Source organism: Aphidius gifuensis, linkage group LG2, assembly GCF_014905175.1.
Source record: "Aphidius gifuensis isolate YNYX2018 linkage group LG2, ASM1490517v1, whole genome shotgun sequence".
Taxonomy (NCBI): Eukaryota; Metazoa; Arthropoda; class Insecta; order Hymenoptera; family Braconidae; genus Aphidius; species Aphidius gifuensis.
Genome location: NC_057789.1, coordinates 25,780,648 through 25,799,741, shown reverse-complemented (window position 1 = coordinate 25,799,741; position 19,094 = coordinate 25,780,648). Strand labels below are relative to the sequence as shown.

General features: G+C 25.7%; 1 long non-coding RNA gene across 1 annotated transcript in view; it reads right to left on the bottom strand.

Annotated features, from left to right (window-relative positions):
- LOC122849842 overlaps positions 1-8,310 on the bottom strand; it is a 45,752-nt gene extending 37,442 nt beyond the window's left edge. The window contains exon 1 of the long non-coding RNA XR_006373600.1: positions 6,781-8,310. This is a non-coding gene — a long non-coding RNA (uncharacterized LOC122849842). The remainder of the gene's footprint in view (positions 1-6,780) is intronic.
- Positions 8,311-19,094: the final 10,784 nt, after the last annotated feature.

Sequence of the window (19,094 nt, the reverse complement as noted above, 5' to 3'; positions counted from 1 at the left end):
TTTTATTGTACACAATTTTGTCATGTATTTATTATTATTTTTTTTATACATAATAATAGTGATGAATTTTTGTAAGTTTAAAGTAATGGAGATGAAATCTAGTAAGGATTTTATCAAGTCATTAACGATCTTGAAAATGAAATGAAAAGACTTTGTGAATTTAAAAAATTTCAATTTAAAATTACTTTTTTTTTTTTTTTCATTATTTATATTTCGGTTGAGAAAGTAGAGAAAAAATAAAAAAAAAACTTGGGTATCGTTTTAGAGCTTTAACCATCGCAACAAAAGAAGATGAGAAGAAAAAATTTTTTTGCGTGGTTGTTCTTACAGAATAAGGCTGAAGGTTTTTTAAAAAATATTTTACATAATAAAAAATTGAAAAAAAAAAAAATATATAATACATATAATGTAAATAAAAATAAACAAATTTTTTTATATATAAAAGCCAAAAAATAATAATAGCAAAATTTGAAATATCTATACATGGAATTTATAAACTAAAAATAAATAAATAAAAAAAAAAATTAGAAAAATAAATAAACGCATAAAAGTGTAATTTAAATATTTCTATATTTTTTTTTAATCTATTTTTATGATTGGCGTCAGTAAATTTAATATTAGAATTTAACTGGAATATATAAAATTTATAAAAATAGCTTGCACATTGAGAAATAGTGCACAGGAAAAGGATGTTTGCACTATGCAATGTGCAAAAGATGAATGTTTTGAATATAAGCATTCAGGAAGTGATAACCAAGTGTAGTTATATAGTTTCATAAAAGCTATACTACTTTGGATATACTAACTTTGAAAATATATTATTAAATTCACCACAATAACATTAAAACAATGTAGCCCATTGACTTATCACTGTGAAATCATCAAAAACATTTTGCATGAACGCACACACATTTGTTTAAATGAATATAATATAAAAATATTTTTAATTATAAATTCAAACCAAAAAAGGCAAGTTTAAAAATAACAAAAATAAATCAACTTTATATGTGTGTAAGTAAAACTTGATGATGTCATACGGATAGTTGGTATGAACATTAGCACCGTTGATGCGACAGATATTTATGAATGTGGGTGTGGACAATTTGACTCTCTGAAATTTTTTTAACTTTTAAATTCTTGGGAGAGATTGATTATTATTATTTTTTTTTTTGCATCTATTCAGCATGTTTAAAAAATAAATCATTAGATTTAGAAATGTTTATACAATTATATACATTTGAACGTCAATAATATTTGGGTGTGTAGAAGCCAGCATATGGCTGGCTTAAAATCATAGAAGATATATTTTAAATATAGCACATTCCAACATGATCTAATGAAGCGTCAGAAGGATTTCCGTACAGCATGTCAATGCGTACAAATGAAAATGTGAATGAATGAATAAATGAGGTAGTGAAAAATAATAAGATTGGTTTAAAAAAAAGGGTTGTTGAATATTCTATGCTATTGATCAAATATAAAATGACGTATGTCGAAAAAAATTTTCTGTTATAATATGATTTTTATTCTCATAAATCACAGACGCATAAAAAAATTTTTTAGTATATTTTTTGTTCTTTTTGTTAATTAAATTTTTTTATTTTCATTTAAAAAACATATGCCATGTGAATTAGAATCTATTTCATAATTTTCCCAAGATGATATTCAATCAACGTTTGTTTGTTTTGTAAACTTATATATGCGGCAACATAAATGTGAAGTCTTTTCATTTTAAAATTCAATGGACACCAGTATAACAAGTTATAGTTATGTCATCTCATCTGTCGACTGTCTATTCATTAGTTATTTGAAATATATTTATATCTAAATGCATATCTATGCACACACATTATAACTAAAAGTATTTTCTAGAAATTACATTTTAAACTTTAATGTGTGTGTGTTTGTGTGAAAAGTTGTCGTTGAAAAATAAAGAGAAGATGTAAAAGAGTGTGTTGAACTTTACGTATGAAGAGGACTAACTTGCTGTGCATATAGATAGTGTCTCACACTAAATAGAAAGAGAGAAATAGAGAAAAATGACAGAAGGTCCAGTTGGATCTGGTTTACAGTCGTCTATGATACGAATGGTTTCATCTCAATGGTCGAATTGTCACGCTTTGCTTGGCTGTTCAAAGGGACATAGAATTTCCATCGAGTTTCAACGGGATGTTAAAGTTGGGGGATGAGTTTTAGATGGATGGATGAATGCTAAAGTTGGATTTACTATTCAAACGTTTTTTTTTTATATTCAATTCAAAAATAAAAGATTAGCAGAATCTCAGGTGTGAAAATAAAATTGTGTAGAAAAAAATATTAATTATGTTAAATAGCTTATAACATGTTCAATCAATTAACTGTATGAAAGAAAATGTAGCTAAAATTTTGATGTATTGTCTTGTAAAATTAATATAGACAATGTAAAATATAACAGCATGCATACATTGACTCGCATTAAACTATAAATATGGATTATATGTTATTGTTGTTGTTGTTCAAGTATCAAGAATATGTGCGTGTGTCCCTAACGTGTTGCACGATTATATATACCTTTGTTGATGTTTAAGAGCACATTACAGAATTCACTCAAATGTATACATCAACTATGATCACATAGTTATGTCACACACGCATCATGTATTTCTCTGTATCTCTGTCAACGACATGAGATTTAAGAGGCTTATTATATACGCTATACAATGTATATATTTGCAATAAGATTACAATCTCAACAATACAAACAATAGAAAATGAAAATAAAAAAAAAAAAAAAATTACAATTTAAAATATCTAACAATGAAAATGTTATTATATTTTTTTTTTTTTTTTCATTCAATAAAATGACTGATGATGTATAATTTAAAATAAAAAAAAAAGGTGAAATACATTTTTTTTTTTTATATTTTAGATAAAAGAAAAGAATTGTCAAAAAAAAAATAAAATGAAGATATCAAATGTGGTTTAAAAACGATTTACAGTAGAGTGTCATTTTAAGTTTCAATGGAAAAATCAACGAAGCACATATGAGACACAGTTTTCCTTTATCAGGGTCTTTTTTTTTTATATACATATACACTGTCAGGATGAAAAGTAGCACTAGCGAAAGGAAAAAAAAAATAATGATGAAAAAGAAAAGGAAAAAAAAAAATACTAATGGTTGAGTAGTAAGAGGAGATGAAGAGTTGGCAAAAGTTGAGTGTTAGCTAGCGTATATGTGGACTACTGATGGTTGGTGGTTTGATGCTAGATTCCAAGGACTTTGTGTGGTTAACATACTGTCTCTATCTATATTCCAGTTGAGGACTTTTAGTCGATAATACTCATTGAGTGGGTGTGAGAAAAGAAAGAGAAATAATATTAAACATAAATTTCAACACTTTTAAAATTACCAACAATATTATTGTCATGATTTTTTAATTGAATTTTATATGTCTTGTTAAAATACAAAAATATAAATTTGTAATAATCAATAACTTCATATTTTAAATTACATATTAATATTATTCAATATGTAAATTAGAACAGAAGAAAATTCTATAAAATATTATTAAATTATTTAGGCATCATTTAAATATAGAGATAACAAATTTCGATGAAACTAAATTACAGAGATATGCAAATAAATAAATTATATCAAAATTTCAACAGACGAGCTATTGACACAAAATTATTATTAATATTTTTTTACACAGTGATTTTATTATTGCACACGGTGTATATATGTGTAATTTAATTTCATCGAAATATTTTATCTCTATGTGTATCATTTAAATAATACTCAACTAATTTAATAATATATTTCATTTTCTTGTATTCCAATTTCCATACTGAGTCAAATTAATTTACAGTATTGAGTTATTAAACATATAATTAATATTATGATTACTTAATAAAGTCATGTGAATTTTAATTACATGTTTACTGGGTATTGATGACTGTTTGTCAATTTACTTTTTAAAATTATTTTACTATTTATGTGGGAATTATAAATTTTATGCTAATTATAAACATGATTACCTTCAAAAGTTGAACTGCATTATTCAAATATGTATGGGAGAATATTATTAATAAGCAATTGCAAAATTATCATGTCTTTCGATTAATTGGAAAAATTATTTATTCGTATCTCATCTTTGATAAAACTTGATTTAAATTTTCCATGTTTTTTATATTTTTTTTTTCAAGTGAATATTTCAACAAATTTTTCACAAGAACTTTTAAAATTGTCACAACTTTTGTATGGCTAGCTTTTTTTTTTATAATGTATATATTTTGCCAACGTTCTGTGTCTACATTTTCAAAAATGATTAAATGTTTATTCAGTTGAAATGAATAATTTATAAGGAAGCACAACCTGGCTGCAACGAAAGTAGAGAAAAGTTTTAGTAAGTAAAGGAGAATATAGAAAAAAGGATTTTCCTGAATAGTAAAAGATCAAGTTTTATTTTTAAAAACTTCTTATAAATTTTAAAAAAAAGTTTTAATAGTTTGTTTTTTAAATAACAAGTGATATTGGTGAGCCATCAAGATATATATAAACACCAATTATTTTTATTATTTATTTTACTATCTATTGATTTGTAAGGACAAAAAAAAAAAAAAAAAAAATATGTATTTTGAATGATTCATTAAATTTACTTATGGAGATTCATGTTTTGATGATGTTAAGTATAAAAATGGAAATGATTGGTCTTATATAGCTCAGCTGCATTTCTCACTAATTTAAACATTTGCAAAAATGACGTCAGTTGCTCGACATAACTCAATTTAACTCGTTTAATTTTTTTTTAAAATTACCAATTCTCGTTGATTCAAATAAACGAGATATATCTTATTGCTGAATATATATAAAATTTTTAGTATTATGTACTATTAAATGACAGCCAAGAAATTCCATCAAATTTTTTTTTTATTTTTTATATTTTTATTTATCATTTAAAAGAGAAAGAGGATTGACCATCAAAACTTTTATTTTCTATACTGCTCTCTTTTTTTACTTTATTATTTTATATATATCCTAAACCTTTAAAATTGTGCTTCAACTCGTCGTTTCTTTAGCTCATCTCGCACCCACACGTTACTTTCTTCTTGCTATATTTTTTTTTTTTTATTTTTATATATATATTTGAAAGTTTTATCGATTATCGTCTTTTATTCCTCACTTTGCCCAGCAGCGTTTCTGCAATTTGTTACCGAACGATTCCATTTTACCATCCAATCCATATATAGATAAAATATGTATGGCATCGATTTTCCATACTATTTTATATTATTCCATATATTTCTATATTCTATATACATTTATATATATATATTTTTATATATATTTTATATATTTATATATTTTGTATATTTTGATATAATTTTATGTTTCTTATATTTTAACGATTTTATATCTGCATATACTAATGTTTTATAAATCAGAAAAACTCAGTTTGTTTATTTGCCCTAGCAACGGTCACTTTCTATCCATTATAAACAAATGATACTTAGTGTCATATAAAATATATATGGAATATATATGGAAAATCTACGTCCAAATCCATACATATTCTATATATATTCCATATATATTTTATACATATTTTTTCCACTTGGGTCCATCCAAGATAAAAGCATCATTCTATTTTTACAATTTTTCTTTTCAATCATTTTTATCTTATTTTATATATTTACTATTTTTTCTATCTTGTCTAACGGTGTTTCTCACTGGATATACAAAAAAAAAAAAAATGAAATAAAAAACAATAAAAATCAATGGGATTTGGCATCTCACGAATGATCGGCTATATTTAAAGCTTTGAAATTGCATGACTGATCACGAATGCAGTATTTTTACTATAGTTTAAAGCAATCGTTGTGTTTATTTTTTTGTAAATAGGTTTATAAACGATACGATTGTACATTTTTTGCTTCTGCTGATTTTTTATTATTATTTATTTCTCGTTTTTATATATATTTTCCGCGAAGTGGAGGAAGTGATGAAACAAAATGAGTTAAAATGCGAAATGTAAAAAAAAAAAAAAGCAAAGCAGCAGTAGCTTGGGTAGAGTGCCCAGCTAAAATGGGGAATGAATTGACTGTTTTTAAATGAATGCCGGGGTTGAAAGGAAAGGGGCAAAAGTATATAGTTTTGTTGCGTGTGCAACATATATTCAAAACCAACCCCCAGCCAACTACCAAACTGTGATAGGATGAAAATATTGATTGAGCCGTATCGAGTTACTTTTTAATTTAAAATTTTCATTGCATAAAAATTTTTCTGTATCTATTGCGAAAAAAAAAAAAACACATGAAATATTTATATTGTCAGTAAATATTTGAATGAAAAATATACTGATAAATTGAATGATAATATAATTTAAATAAAAAATTATTTAACCATATAAATTTGACAATTAAAAAGCTGATTTTTTTTTTTGCTTTGACAATGGAATTTAATCATCACACAGTTTATATTTTATAGTCGATAAATTTTAATATATAAATTTTATAAATTTAATTTTTAAAAGAAAATATTTTGTTATTAATTTATTATATAATTTCATGATTTTTATAATTATTTTTAACTTTGATATTTTAATTTTACTGGATAATCATAAGTAAAATTTAAGTGATACATTTCTGCGCAGACAACACTTGGATGGATAATCACTGTGGATCATCATTCAAGAATTTAATCGTAAAAGTTTAATTCAAGACACAGTTAATAGGATTTTATATATAGACAATTTGTCTAGAGCTCAAAATTATAAAATATATAAATTAAATTTAACTCACCATATTTGCTATGAAGTTGTTTCAGCTTTTTCGACACAAAATTTCGTTGAAATATTGTATGTTAAATTTTAGAGCAACCAAAAGAGAATATAAATAAAATCATAATAATAAATAAATAAATATAAAAAAATCACAAATGATAAGAGTGACAGATATAGCTTGGGTGTTGCCTTTTTTTTCCCCGACAAATAAAAGCCGATCAAAACTCTATAGAAACGTCAAAATTGCACATGAAAAAAAAAAAAATCTCACAGGGATAAAAAACTGTACGAAACGAAAAAAAAAAAAAAATTATTTCGAATGTAATATTTGTTTGTAAAAAAATAATATATAAAAAGCTCTATGACAAAAAAAGTTTAAAAAATATTAAAAAATATTTGAGGGATGGTTGCGATCAATGTGGGTATTTTGAGAGGTATACCGAAACCGACTTAAGACAAAGAGCTTTTGAAAGTGAGCTTTTTTCAACAAGAAAATAATGATAGTAAAATTGAGAACGAAGGCAACGACGACGACGGTTAACGTACGACGACTAACTCGCTACTGTTAGTTTGTTTGGATTATAATTTAAAAAGACATATAGACTTTGCATTGCTTTGCATGAAGAAAAAAAGAGGAGTAATAAAAAAAGAGGGGGATAAGGAGGTAATAGAGAGGCGGTGGGAGTTTATCCTCAGCAAGTTTTAAGAGGGTTAAAGACACTAGAATATAATACAAAAAAATATTTATGATAGAATGGTTTAAAAGAACAGAAGGTTACAGAGGTTGAGGAACGTTTTGGTAACTATTCTACGAAATCTTGAATCTGCAAAACGTCAGGTAGCCTATACGACACCAACGTGAGTCTTAAAAACGTGCCGGCGGCTATTGTCACGTATGAGTACCCAATTTTTTTCAAAAAATTTTATTTCTTTTTTTTTTTTATTTTCAACTTTATTATTCTTTCGTTTTATTTTTTTCCTTCGGACCCAAAATCATTTTTTTTTTTTTTTTTTTACTGTCGAACACTCGATAAATTTCAATTAGCTCCTTTCACTCGAAAAAATAAAATAATAAAAAAAAAAAGACTCAATTTGATATATTTATTTTTTATGTTATCCTGTACTTTTTTAAAAAAATTTTTTTTTTTCGCACATATAATATGATATTATTTCCCTCCACTATTAATTTTTTTTTCATCTGTTGAAAATATAAATTTTAAATATTAAATTTCCACACAAATAAGCCTCACTTTTTTTTTTTTTTTTTTTCAATTAAAAATACAATAAAAAAATTATTGCCAATTATTCACAATTAAGAAATGATAATTTAAATTGAAAAAAAAAAAATTAAAAATATAATTTTCTAATAATAAATTATTTTGATAACCGATCTATATTTTTTTATTGATAATAAATTAAATAATTTTTGTATATAATTAAATATAAATAAAATATTTATAAAATATATAAAAATGATCGTAAAAAAATTTTATATTATTTAAACCGTAATGAAACACGACCCAACATTGACGACGGTTTAAATGCAACTGTGCTTCGTATTTTGTCGGGGTTCGGATTTCGGCGAGGCCAAGGGTCGGTTGTACTCGGTTTATATCGTGAATAGTCGTTTTTAGCCGTCGATATATGCCCATAGAGCCCAGTTTATTTTCTATATGTATACACCATGTCGCTTGTGCACGTAACTACTGAATTGCTTGGGTATTTGTTGGTAGTAGTAGATAGTCGTAGAAGTAGTAGTGGTAATAGAGAAAAAAAAAGTAGGAGTAGGTAGAGGTCTAGATAGGTGGTGGAGAGATGGAACAACTTCCCGAGTGAAAAGGGGTCGATGTTGGATGAGGGGTAAAAGCGGGGATTTATAAGTTCGCGGCAACGGCAAATGAGGGGAATCAGAGGTACCAGGCAGTCGTCAATGTAGGCCTAAAAGAGGGGAATCTCCAAAATGATAATAAAAAAAAAAACGCGTTATAAAAAGAGTCATATGGCGCCCAATGTAAGAATGGGGATGTCTTATGTCATTTTAAGACGGTATTCGACCAGCCGGGTGTTTCCGCATCCCAAAGAAAAAAAAAAATACTATTATCAATCATGTTTCTATCTTCTTTCGCCTTTTACTTCCTTTTTTTTTTCCCTTGCTCCTTCTTTTTTCAAGTCAACCCCAATTTGTATTGCTCCCACATTTGTTGACAATCTGTACCTAGGTATAATGAAGCTTTTTTTTTATTTTTTTACACCTTTTTTTTTTTTTTTTAAATAGATAATTAGTTTGATAACAAAGTTCACGTTGTTTCACATGTCCATCAGTGTTACAAGAAGATAAACACATGTCGAACTTGTTTTTATTATTTTCTTTATCATGCTGTTGTTATGTTGCTTTTTTTTTTTTATTATCTTTTTCTTTTTGGAGTTAAATTATAGGTCTCTTTTTTATTTTTAGGATACACGTTCTAAATCTCAGAGTGATTATCGATTTACTCCATTAACGCGTCCTGTATTTCGAGGCGTATAATTTGCGGATGGACGACGACAAGCTTCGCGTGCCACTCGAAGACTTGGAGCCAAAAAAAAAAAAAACCATTGCACATGTAGTATATATAAATGAAAATAAAAAAAGTTTTAAAAAACGTTCAGGTTTAACTATATACACCCCACTCTTTGTCTGACTTTTTTACTTGTTTTTTTCATTATTATTATTAATTTTTTTTTTTGCAAACTTTTTTTAGTTTAATATTTTTTTGTTATTATTATTTTTTTTTTTTTACGCTCTGCATGCTTTCTTCATTCGTGCTGTATCGAACGAACAAGGCATGCACATGTATGCACAAAAAAAAAACAAACAAACATGAGCTAAAAACAAGTAACAATAAAAAAAAATAAGAAAAAAAAAATGATTTTTTAAATAAAAAAAAAGAAAATTATGGCACACGTACAGACTAGTGACTGTCTTGGACAAATTTTACAAATATTTTACCCTTTTTTTTTTTTATATAAATTCATTTCTTTATCCTTGTAAATGAATAAGCCATCTCGTTAACATTTATTTCCTCTTTTTCAATTACGTTATTAACTTACTGACTCACTATTTTATTATTTTTTTATCAACTTTTTTTTTTATTCACTTAGCATTTTATTTATTAACATTTTTTTTTTTTTTTTTGATATCTCCCTTCTCCCTTTCGATTAACGGTCTTCATGTGGAGGCTTCATCGTTGTGGGAGGGCTGACTCTGATAACCCTCGATTCATTGATTCACGGCTTATAGTCATTTTACTAAACTTCCCCTTCGGTTCCCCTCTGATCCCCCGTTCCGACATGTATAATTGCACTATAAGAAGACTTGACTGAAAATTGCCTTTTTAGTTTTAAATTTATTCCCTCACGAATTAAGTCATATTAATTTTTTTTTTTTATTTTCTAAAAAACAGAATATGTTAATATGCTTTTTTTTAAATATATCAATTATTTTAATTATTTAATTATTTTAATAACATGATGTAAAATTGAGTTTTAAAATTTCTGTAATTATTACATCTGCTTGAAGTAATTTTTATTTCAATTGTTGATTATAGTTATCAAAAATTTTAAACAACAAATGTCATTATGAGCATTTTTTTATTTTTTATTATTGACTGAACAAATTGAAAAAAAATTAAGTTTGTATTTTTTAAGTGGATTGGCTTAATTTACACTAATGCGGGCTACTGGTTTATATATTTTACTATTAGACTAACAAATTAACGATCATCTGGCGTGCAATGTCTCGTGACACTTGGTCGTGTTACGTGTTTATTTGTTCTTACTTGAATATATATTTTTCAATAGTATATAAAAAAATATAAATTATAATATTATTAATATAATGATAAACATAAAAACAAGCATCAAGTTTATTTTTAATTATATAATTACACTTGATTGATTTTCATAATGAATTATAAAACAGAGAAAATAAGTATGTACTGTTTTAAAATTAACAAGTTTTTTTGTATAGGTGTGTGTTGCTTTTTATTATAAACACACACACACAAATAAAATATTTTTATATACCACCGAAATAAAACAAGTTTGCATTTTATATTTACACTTCACATCCTTTTCAATTACGATAATGGATCAACTTTAAAAATAGCCTATTGACGAAATACAGATGCAGTTTGTTATAGAATTTGAATCGATATAAATTTATAAATTTGATGCAGCAAGTATATATACTTATTTTAAATTTGAATAATCAAAATTTATATATTTTTTAATGTCTAAATTGAGAAAAGAATAAAAAAAAAAACGAAAAAATTCAACTCCAGTATCTTCCAATTTTACAATCTGCAAATCTTTGTACAAAGTGAAGAAAAAAAAAAAATATAATCTCTCTATATATATATGAAACAAAACGATATCCATCGACTTATACATGAAAACTTTACGAGTATCGATAATGGACAGATTTATGAGACGGCTTATCGATTCTTGGGTAAATCCAATTTTCGAGGTCGACACCCGGAAGGAAGATTCGTGTACGAGTAAAAATAAAAATAAAAAGAATGAAAAAAAAAAGCCAAATTCAAAAGTACAGAAAAAATGAGGAAAAAAAAATTTTGAATAAGTGAGAAGAAACTGCATAGAGATGAAGAAAAAAAAAACAAAAAAAATTACATGAAAAAATATAAGAAAAAGAAAAAGAAGAAGAAGATTGGTGAATTGCAAGAGATGAAAAATGAAAAAAAAAAAAAAAAGACCAAGACTTGTAACATGCGTTTTTCTTATTTTTTTAACACTATTGGATATATATAGATGATGGCCAATAGGAAGAGGGCCAAGACAGCGGCAAATTCAAATCGATAGTACATGGCCAGCCTCTTAAATTGATCCTAACCAATTGGAGACTATCCATCGTACTGTATATATATTTATTTTTATCTATTGTTCATCCTGTATCGCGGTTTATTGCCTCAAATGGACCAAAAAATAGTTTTTTTTTTTTTTTTAAATCTCTTTAAATTGCCATTACACTACTATTGTAAAAAAAAAAAAAAATGAAATAAAATATGAAAAAGAAAAAGAGATAATAGTAATTCTTGAATATACTTGTTACTTTTTTTTTTTTTTTCAATGGAAAACTTTGATTTATATATGATTTTTTTTTATTTAAAAGTTATAAAGTTGTATTTTTCATTTTTATTTTATTTTTTTGACAATACAGAAATATCGAAAAACTAAATTGAATTTCAACGGTTGAAGTGTAAAAAATGTGGATGTCATTGAAAGTCTTTTCGGACAGGATGATATCGCGAATGCTGCAACGAATTTTTACCGTCTACTGGTAGAACTAAGTTAAGGGCAACCGTGCGATGAAATAAAACAAGAAAAAAAAATAAAGCGTGAGAGATAAAAAGAGATAGAGAAATAAAATAAGATAAAAAAAAAATTAAGAAATAAAGGAATGAGAAGGGTAGGTGACTGACGACGAGGCAAAAGATCCCCTGTGAATCCAGAATCACTTTTGAGACAAGAAAAAAATACGTTTTGAATCGAACTAATTTGGGTATCCGAGTGTTTTCCTCTTTTCATCTCTTATCCTCAACATCCTTTTATTTTATTTTTTTTTTGATTTTTTATTTTTATCCTATTTCACTAGCCTCATCTCTTTTTCAACTCTGTCGACTTTTAACAATGAGTGCCTCACAAACAGGCGATTTGACTCACGAGAGAGTTGCATTAAAATAAATTAATTTTCATGAGATTTTCCGAAACATTGTAGAAAATTTTAGTATTCCTGAGGATTTAGAAATAATAAATTCGCCAAGCTGAAGTTTCATGATAAAGTTAAAAAGACAAATTTACATTTAAACCAAAAAAAAAAAATAAAGAAAGAATTTTACTTTTAAAAAAATAAAATGTTTCGTTGAAAAATGCAGGATGTTAGTTTGTGTTTATTAGTTTATTTGTAGTTTTTTTATTTATTTATTTTTTTGATTGTCGAATAAAATGGTTTTTGACACTGGCTTTTTAATATTCACGTTGCGTATAAAGCGACTGTTCATATGAAGGAGCCAGTATGTGTATATATTTGTTTGGCTTATATATACCTGCATTTTGCTAAAGTTGTGATGGTTTACGCGGGTGCAAGTGGTACGTGTCCAGCAATATTTTTTAACAATCAAAAGCGAGAAAAAAAATTTATACACAACACTGAACAAAATCGGTATGCCAAGTGGGCAATAATTTTTTTTTTTTTTTTTTTTTTTTTTTTTTTTTGTTGAAAAAAAAAACACTCAAATTTATTTCTATTGACGAGTTTGAATATTCCAAATAAAACTCACTCATGAGTCATCTAGGTGTTTATTTTTTTTTTGTAAAATATAAAAATTTTAATAATAACAATTATTATTTTATCAATTAATTAATAATAATAATGAAAAAAAAAAAAAAAGAAAAAACAAATGTGGTTTTTAAAATTGATTGATTTTTCTATACACAGCTTTTTTTTTCAAAATCTACAGAAAATGGGTTTTATATTTTTTAGCAATTTACAAAAGCACAAAATATCTATATTAAAAAATATGAAATTAACTCATAAAATACAATACTTATTTTTTCTCACTTGGCAAATATCAAAGTGAAAAAAATAAAAAATTTAAAAACATGAAAAAGATTACGATATCAAAAAAATAGAAAAAAAAAAGACTCAATTTCAGAGTTAAAGTGTAGAATATAGAGATGCCGAGAGAAATGAGTTTATTTCGTGTTTGGTATAGAAACTCAAAGAGGGTCACCAGAGACACACACAGAGTGTACACCAGTGGGTTTTACTGAGAGATGGTGATAGAAGTTCAAGGGAGAAAATCAAGAACTCGTGGGAAAAGTTTTGGCATGTACAATGTATATATATATACACATCCTCGGTTGAGTAATATCAAAACGATTTCAATTGCATATACTGTCTCTATATAGTCACACACAAACACACACACACAAAATTATATATGTATCATAATTCGCAAGGTTTGAGTGTGATACTTCAAGCCCTCATGATCGTTGGTCAGTTTGAGGATACAAATATATATATAAAATAAAGTGAAACACAGTTGTATAACTTACCAAGCTTCAAAATTTATCTCATGAACAGAGATTCACCAGCAATCAGTAAAACTAGTATCCCCAGTAGTCACATAGACGACCCATGGTTATCCGGTTTTAACCTCGAATATTCAAAATGTGTGTAATCCTTGTATTTCCTCTCAAGTGATTAACTATTTCATTTTGTAAATATCACTCCAACACTGTCATATAAATTCTGTAAATAAACAAAATAATATTTAAAAACAACTTCAATACATTATTCAGTAAAATATAAATATCAAGAAATAAAAAATTATATAAAAATTTTTGTAAACGTTAAAAAAGCATCTGTATATGAAGTGAAACTGACCTAGGGATTTGCCTAAAGCCACAAGGGTACCATTTCCATTTTATATATATTCTTTTTTTTTTCATATAAAAGTTGAGAAATTTTTTCGAGTTTTAATCAACTGGGAAACAAGTAAAAACAAATAAAATATTTCTTTTATGTTTGTATATGAAAAAAATAAAAAAATAAAAATAAAAAATACCCAAGAATTTAATATTCATGACAATTTTATGCTATAAAAATTATTTTTATTAAGTATATAAAAAAATAAAAAAAAAAAATAATAATTTAATATAAAATTAATTACTAAAAATTTTTTTTATTCCATCAAAAATGGGTTTCAGTTGATTTTGCAATTTTAAAGTTTAAAATATAAAAAATGTTATTTTTCAAGTCGACAAAAAAATAAAAAAACTTAAAACGATTTATATTTTTAAAAAGTTTCTTGACTTATATGTATATCCAGAAAATATTTTTCCAGATGATTGGAAGAAGTTTGGTTGAAGCGATTCACAGCGAAGGTATCGAATTGAGAAATATGGCCTACAGCGGGGTGGGGGAGGAGGGGAAGGAAAAACCACAAGATCAAAAACCACTATAGCAATAACTCCTGACCACCATCTAAGACGAAAGGCAGCTTCATTCAAAAACCACGAGTGAATATCGATCTACTCAAAAACCCTTTAACTTGTGAAAATCACAAGTTAGAAAATAAAAGCACACATATATATGACGATGGATAAAGTTCAAGTTGGGGAATTTAATCAAGCATTTTCTGGTAAATTATTACGCAATTTGTAATACCAAAGCAAGTAGAAATACATTTTTTACTCATACCACATATTTTCTTATATGGCTTTATAGTTTTAGATGATCGTTAAATTTTTATTGGTCAGATAAAGACAGAAAAACTATATACCACATCATGTTAACGCATATACATTTTTAATATATCACATATAATTTAGCTCACAATAATATATTAAAACTTTTAATAATTATAACCAATGAATTGTCTTGCTTTCTTGATAACAGTATTATGTCATTTTTTTTTTAATACATAATATCTTTTGTAAAATATAATAATAATAATTACAAAGAGGTACTTTAAGATGGGTAAAAAAAAAAAAAAACTTTTTTAAACAGTCTACCACACAATAATTAGTTACATTCTCAGGGTAGACATTTTACGATCGGTCGCTATCTTTATTGCCACACAGCTGAAACTTTACTACTAATTGTTGCCAAGCGATAAATATAAAATACTGTGTACGAAGTGTAAAATATATAAACAGATGAGATATTAAGGTATAGTAGAAAGGTGATGTTTAAAAAGCCAGCAAGGGGGAGGTAAAAAGAAAAAATAAAAGAAAAATAATAATAATAAAAAGGGGTTGAAAGTTGAAAGAAATTGTGTGGATGATGTTTGCCAAGTTTTCTGACTGTAAATTGACTTTGTAATTCACAATTTTTTTTTTTTTTTTTTCAGTTGTAATTCAATATTCTGACATGTTTCATCTCTTTGTTACTTTCACACACCACAAAATTCATATATAAATATATTAACAGTCTTTTGTTTTAATTTTTTAAATGATTATTATATTTATTGAAAAAAAAAATGTATAAAGGAGAAATGAAAATATATAGAGGCAATTTGAAACGTGTGAATTTCTTGGCTCAACCAAAATGACATTTACGAGTTTGAATACTGGTAGTAGCAGTTTAAATCTAAATGCATTTCCGTTGAACATGTGTGCTTACACAAAATGTATTGTATATATATAAACATCCAAAAGCAAAAAAAAGAAAATAAATAAATAAAGTTCAAGACACATTCAAAGATGTGAATTTCTCTCAGTGTATATATATTCTTTGGTACACCCAGTTATCCATAACATATAACCCAGAAACGACCAAGTGTTTACAAGAGCTATTCCGGGGTCTAACTAAAACGGGCTAACATAAGCAAACTTCAAGCAATCCGAGCAACTCTGACTTAACTTATGTATATGTAATTTTTGCTGAAAAGCTCGAGAGAATTTTTGCTCATTCTATTGCTCGAGCTTAATATTTTGTCTCTTTCTATTTCAGCAAGTGTTTGTAGACTATTGTATTGCAATGGAAATGCGCTTATATATGAATTATATACAACATCATAAAATAAGTAAATAAATTTATCGAATATTTGTGTAGCAGGTGTAACAAGTCGACAAAATTTATATTTATTTGAAAGTAGAAAAAAAATATATATTTGATCAATAAAATATCGTAATAAATAAAATAAATTGATTTGAAAAAATTTAATTAATTGAATATATGATTTAATAATTATATATTTATAAAAATATTATAGTTGTTGAAACATTATCTCATATAGTTTGAGAGAAACTCTAGTTTAGATAGAATCGAATTTGTGGTTAACCACGTCACGTGGCATTGCACTGCTTTTGTCCAAGCTTTGTAGGTGTATATAACTTGAATTTGTATATATACACAATGGTATGGTTGAAAAGCCCCATTGGTTATGTACAACATTGTGTGTATCTCAAAATGTGACCATCTCACTCTTATACTCAATAATATACAGCCATATGTCTCGAGTATTCACACACACATAAATAAATATATTTGTGTATGAGTTATGTATTACGCAGAGAATACAGATTCATGAGTACGATGGACCACGTTACTTGGGTATTAATTCCATTGTGGTATATTTTGATACTGGCGTTTAAAACCCCATTGCATAAATGTGTATATATATATTTTCGGAGAATAGAAATTGAGCCTCGTGACCAAGTGAATCACGTGTTTAACCTGATCGTTGGATCAAAGTAATTTTATTTTTTTAAAAATAAATTTATGCAACATCAGCTCTTGTATATATTTGATTAATATTTGGAAAATAAAAAATTACAGGCTTTATGTATTGTCACTCACGACCTGAATTAATTAGAAATTGTCATTTTTTTTTTTGATAGAAATTACGAATCAATTGATGATGAATTTTTATGATAGAAAAAATTTTTATCAATAGTAATTTTATACGCAAAAAAAAAAAAATGATAAATAGAAATTAATTTAATTAATTTAAAAACCATGACAAAAATTGTTTTGTATATTTAATATTTATATATATATGAATGTAAAATATTATTGATCCAAAACTAATTTTCCCCAATCTTTGTATAAATCCATAAATTTACTATATATAAATTATTCTGGCAATTCGTAAAATAACAATACAATAACAACAATAGATTGTTCATTTAAGTATAATAGAACATGCTTGAGTTTGTCTTGTGAATATTCGTTTAAAAGCAAATTGTTGTGTATTTTATATCATCCAGGATTTAAAACAACCAAAGGATACACACGTATACACATTCATACACATGTATACAGTAAAATAAAACAATAATATTGTTTTGTGATGAATTGAGAATACCTGCATTATGACATATATCCAAAAACCTAGCTTGTCACTTTTGTTTTATATATATTATATAAAAAAAAATGGAAAAACATCAAGTTCATATATACGATAGCTTAGGGTCACGTGACATTTAAGAGTTGACATTAAAACCAACTTCCCAAATGGCCAAAAAATAATAATAAAATAATGCGAATGTGAGTTTTAGAAGATAGTGTATTATAACATGAAAAGACATTATACAGTCGACACGGATCACGTCATTTCAAAATTCGTTTCAGCATTTTGCTAATGTCACTAGGTTCTAATGCTTCCTTTTCAAGAGGTAACGAGACCCATCGTTTTTTTTATGACATATTTTACGTCGTCTTTTAAGATCATCGTGTGCCTCGTTTTTTTTTTCTTTTTTATTTTTTTAAATAGTACACTTTGCCACTCCCTACTATAGACTATTTTTAACAGTCATATAATAATAATGGATAATAATAATAATGAATAATAGAGGATGTCAAATTGTGCACAGTATTGTTAATACCTCGTTATTTTCTTTTATATTTTTAAAATAAGTACGATTTTCATTAGGATTTTAAATTAATAGAATCAATACATTGTTATTATATGATATTAGAAAATCAATCAATAATAATATGATATAAATTCAAATTCATGCAAGATGTAATTAAAATTAATAAGTTGTAACAAAAAGTTTATATTTCAATTTAATTTAGTAAAGACAATTTATACAGTTAACAAAATATTTAACAGATAACAAAATATTTAATTTAATTAACAAAAAGTAGAATTTAACAATTTAATTAAAAAGTACGCAATTTAATTATAACATGCTTTAATTTATTTAACAATATAACAAATATTTAAAATTGATGAAATAAACATATATTATTTATAGTCAATACTTAAAAGCTACATCTTGCGGATGAATTTGAATTCAAAAATATTATTATTGAATGTTAATACATATGTTTTTACATAATAAAATTAATGACTATTCATTTAAAACTAATTATGTAGCTTATAAAAGTTCTTAAAATATTGTATAACTAATTAGTAATGATGCATAATATTTTAAATAAGATGACATTTGATAATAGCAAAAGAGGATTATACGTTGTGTCTCTTTTTATTTATATACTTAAAAATGATGCATAAATTTTAGAAAACTTTTAGGGTGATTTAAATATTATTTTGAATTTTACAGTGGTTAAAAAATATACATCTAATATTTCATTTGTGTATAAAGTTCATGTTAACATTCCGTGACAAATTGTTCAAGAGGGTTAGAAATATTATTTTATATTTTTTATTTTGTGTAAAAAATTTAATAATATTAAAAATCAATGAAGCATGATATTTGTACCTCAAGTTAATATCAAGTATAACGTAAATTTTGTAATTGTAAAATTTTAATCTTCTTATGAATATATGTATTTAATAGTGATTATAAATTTAAGAT